Source organism: Pelodiscus sinensis, chromosome 2 (genome assembly GCF_049634645.1).
Source record: "Pelodiscus sinensis isolate JC-2024 chromosome 2, ASM4963464v1, whole genome shotgun sequence".
In the NCBI taxonomy this organism is placed as follows: domain Eukaryota; kingdom Metazoa; phylum Chordata; order Testudines; family Trionychidae; genus Pelodiscus; species Pelodiscus sinensis.
Genome location: NC_134712.1, coordinates 184,744,188 through 184,748,801, shown reverse-complemented (window position 1 = coordinate 184,748,801; position 4,614 = coordinate 184,744,188). Strand labels below are relative to the sequence as shown.

At 50.5% G+C, this 4,614-nt stretch overlaps 1 long non-coding RNA gene across 1 annotated transcript; it reads right to left on the bottom strand.

The window, feature by feature from the left end:
- Positions 1 to 276: 276 nt before the first annotated feature.
- Positions 277 to 3,700, bottom strand: LOC112547630 (uncharacterized). The gene is made up of 5 exons (XR_003091400.2): positions 3,567 to 3,700; positions 2,201 to 2,285; positions 1,869 to 2,101; positions 1,364 to 1,508; positions 277 to 399 (listed from the first exon to the last, which is right to left on the bottom strand). It is a non-coding gene; the product is annotated as an uncharacterized LOC112547630 (long non-coding RNA).
- Positions 3,701 to 4,614: the final 914 nt, after the last annotated feature.

Below are 4,614 nucleotides of genomic sequence, written 5' to 3'. Positions count from 1 at the left end.
TCAGGTAAACCTCATCCCAGGAGGCATACCTGGGAGGTAGACAAATGCCTTTGATGTCAACCGTGGAGCGTCCAGACTACCGTGCTGAGCTGACACACAGCTGATCGGCTCAGTGCGGCAGCCATTTAAATTTAAATGAAGCGGCGATTATTTAAATCACCGCTTCATTTTCCTATGCTGGGTAGTCTAATCTACATGCCTCTGTTGCCAGAGGCATGTAGTCGAGATGTACCCTCAGTGTCACTTTTCTTTTGGGTCCCATTTAGAGTTTCCTTACCTCTGTTGTAGCAGCAGTTTGTACAGCTGGTAAATACCCTCGTTGGCCAGCCAGTCAATGTCCGTGGCTGGGTCACGGATGGACAGTCACAACTAAGCCACCAAGTTCCCTAGTTTGGGGAACTGTGGTGAATTCGAAGGGAAAGAAAGGAGAGGAGGCTCCATCAGCATTCTGCGGTCAGCTCCCAACTTCCCCTGGGACAAGAATCTTTCCTCACCAAATCCCTCTGCTGGAGACATGGGGGAAAAGAACTAGAGCTAGACTCTCAGGGTATGTCTACACTACCCTCCTAGTTCGAACTAGGAGGGTAATGTAGGCATACCGCACTTGCAAATGAAGCCCAGGATTTGAATTTCCCGGGCTTCATTTGCATAAGCGGGGAGCCGCCATTTTTAAAAGCCCGCTGATTCGAACCCCGTGCAGCGCGGCTACACGGGGCACGAACTAGGTAGTTCGAACTAGGCTTCCTAGTTCTAACTACTGTTACTCCTCATTTCACGACATACCCTCAGCTCCTCCTACGCCCATGGGATCCTGGAGCAAAGGGATGTGGGCAGGGCGCTCCCTGAGGACTTGTACCAGTAGCTGCTACAGGAGGACAAGAAGGCACCAAGGCCAAGCATGAACTTGGCTGGAGCAGTGGTTGGAAAATGGTCCCCTTAAAGTCCCAGGACCTCCACTGAACCAGGAGAAGATGAATTTGACTCAAGTCTATCCCTCCTCTGACTCTGCCTTCCCAAGGGGAACGCTCCGGCTACGTCTACACTGGCCCCTTTTCCGGAAGGGGCATGTAAATTTCACTAGTCGTCGTAGGGAAATCCGCGGGGGATTTAAATATCCCCCGTGGCATTTAAATAAAAATGTCCGCCGCTTTTTTCCGGCTTTTAAAAAAGCCGGAAAAGAGCGTCTAGACTGGCCCCGATCCTCCGGAAAAAGTGCCCTTTTCCGGAGGCTCTTATTCTTACTTTGAAGATTTCCCTACGACAACTAGTGAAATTTACATGCCCCTTCCGGAAAAGGGGCCAGTGTAGACGTAGCCTCCCAGTCCACAACTGCAGGTCCTACAGCCTATCAGATCCAGCTTACCTACACCTGGCATCAGGAAGCAGGATCAGAGGTCACTTATGTCAAATTCAGCGAGGAGGATGGTGAATTAGAATGGGGCTCTGCTGCTCCTTATGGCCTTGGCTCTCTCCTGGGACACACTGTACCTGATGCAGGAGTTGACACACTGGGGGAGGGGGAAGAGAAGACAGGTCGGGATCAATAGACTAGTGCACATGCTGTGCAAATGAATATTATGCTCAGGATAGAATATCTGATTCATTGATCATGGTGTTTAAGAAGGGGATTGTCACAGTTTGTCTTTATCTCTCTAGTCTGGGACAATGTTCAGTATCTGGACATGTACCATCCTTTCTGAACTCTTGATTCATGAACAGCTCATCAGGATGGAGACAGAACCTTTGCTCATCGCTGGCTCAAAAGTCCTTGGTTAGAGGAAGGGAGTGACTGTGAGGACAATTCCCTCCCCCTCAGCCCTCAATCTCAGTGCTGTTAGGAGAGAAAAGCTGATTCCCTTCAGGCTCACCTGGTTCTGTAGGAAGGAAGGAATCTCTGTCTCTTCTGTGAGCACCACCTCCTGCTGGGAGCATGGGAGGTTAGGCACGGTGTGTGGGCAGGGGGTGAGGGATTTGAGGTTCTCACTGCCAAAGCCAACCAGAGCAATAACTTGAAGTTCCATTTCCTTCTTCTGTCCCTGAAGGAGGAAGGGTCAGTCCAACATAGCACTGCCATGACCAAGGCAGTCCATGGAGGTGCAGGCTAGAAGGAGAGACAGGAAAATGGATTTCTGGTCTCTCGTTTCCAGTTCCCCCCAGAGCTAAGATAAAACAGCTCCCAGCCCCTCCTGACCATTTTCACCTCCAAGATGTACTGGAGCCGTTCTGTCTGAGGACTCTGCCACAGCATGGCATGTCTCAGGGTCAGACAAGACCTTGTGGAGAACCTGCAACGGAAGGGACAGCCATAGGTCACATTTGGGAAATTGAGAAAACTTCTCCTCCCTGCCAATAATTCCATGCTCAGCCAATCAGCACCGAGACTCTGAGAAGTGGGAGGCTGAGAAGTCTCAGCAGATGTCTCAAAGAATAGTCCAAGTCACCACCAGAGGGGATCAATCTTGGAGCAATTCCAGCCCCACCTCTTTGGGACAGTCTCCCACAAAGCCATAAGAAGGGTGTCTCTGAGGTTACCCCTGCCTTACATCTCTATCCTGCCTGGCTCTTTGTGAGGTCACCACCTCCCCACCACTTTTCCCCAATAGGCTGAGCTCCTGCAACAGGCCTTTGTGATGTCACTGCCACCCCTCCCCAGAAAGGCTGGTGTCCTGCCCCTAGTTAGCCCCTGGGGACTCATTGACTGAACAGAAGAATACAGTGCTCTCAAAGGCTCTACAGACCAAGGGTATGTCTAGACTACATGCCTCTGGCATAGGAAAATGAAGCGCGCTGACCCTGGGATGAGGCATACCTGGGAGGTCGACAAATGCCTTTGATGTCGACCGCGGAGCGTCCAGACTACCGCGCTGAGCCGACAAACAGCTGATTGGCTCAGCGCGGCAGCCATGTAAATTTAAATGAAGCGGCGATTATTTAAATTGCCGCTTCATTTTCCTATGCCGGGTAGTCTAATCTACATGCCTCTGTCGGCAGAGGCATGTAGTCTAGACGTACCCCAAGAATTGCTCAGAGTCTTTATTCAGAAAGTATTTGAGAAGAACTGGAACATTAGAGAGAGTTAGAAACTGCACAGAGAGAATAATTGCAGGGAAGCCACACAATCAAATTTGTTTGGTTTTAGAAGAAAAAGGACTTAAGTTTTCCCTGTCAATAGTCCCCTGCTTGGCCAATCAGCATTGGGACTCTAAAAGCTGGGAGGCAAAAGGATGGCCCAGGTCACCACCGGAGGGGATATGTCTCCAAGCACTCTTCCAACTCTCTTTTTGCGGGCCTCCAACAGAGACAGCAAACACTCTTGACATACACACACACACCCCTCTCCTTGGTGGAGGTGGGGAAGAAGCAAGAGAAGAAGAGAAAGAGGGAGAGAAGGAGGAAAAGGTAAACCTAAAAGGACAAACCCCCAATGTCCCGAATGACTCTATGGGACAAAGTCCTTGGTAGGAAATCAAATCACCTTAATCTAGTGAATTCTGTGCCTAGAATTCAGCTAGTAACAAACAGGTTGATCAGACGGAACAGATTCCAAACCTCTCTGAGGCTCTTACCTTCTTAAATGGGGACTACAAAATCAGTAGTAGAGAAGGAGAAAATTCTGATGAGGTTCCTCCTCATGCTCATGTACATGAATCCTAATTCTCTCTCAGTCCCCAGGGAGAGACCTTGAGAAGGAACCTTGCTGTTGCAAAGCCACAGGAGTGTCTGAGGTTGCCCATGCCTTGCCCCTCTATCCTACCTGGCTGATGTGAGGGTCTCTCTATGGCATCACCACCTCTCCACCAGTGTCCACCAATAGGCTGAGGTCCTGCATCAGATCTTTGTGATGTCATTGCCACAGCCACCCCCAGTTGTGCTGCTCTGGATGTTTGAGTGGCTTCCACTAGATCATCCCACTTAATGACAGCTGAGTCTGGGGATCAAGCTGGCTTGCACAGTAAAGCCCAAAGGCTGCTCCCTGTGCTGCACTCAGTTTTTCATTAATTAGTAGACTTTAAGGCCAGAAGGCACAATTAGAGCATAGAATCTGACCCTGGCACATCCCAGCCCTCTTATCTATCACAGTAACCAGGGGCAGATATAGGGCAGGGCGAACGGGGCGGCCGCCCCGGGCCCCGCGCTTAAAAAAGCCCCGCGCATGCGCCGTGGCAAAGGGGGGGGGCCCCACGGAGTTACGCTGCCCGGGGCCCTGCAAAACAGTCATCTGCCCCTGACAGTAACTAAGTTCTGATCCAAGCACACACCAAAAAAGCGTCTAGTCTTTGTTAGAAGACATCACTGCTGGTGATTTCACGAGGAGTAACGGTAGTTCGGAATAGGACCCTAGTCCGAACTACCTAGTTTGAGCCCTGTGTAGCCGCGCTGCACGGGGTTCGAAGCAGCGGGGATTTAAAAATGGCGGCTCCCCGCTTATGCATGTCTACACTACCCCGCTAGTTCGAACTAGCGGGGTAATGTATGCATACCGCACTTGCTAATGAAGCCCGGGATTTGAATTTTTCGGGCTTCATTAGCAAGTGCGGTATGCATACATTACCCCGCTAGTTTGAACTAGCGGGGTAGTGTAGACATGCATAAGTGGGGAGCTGCCATTTTTAA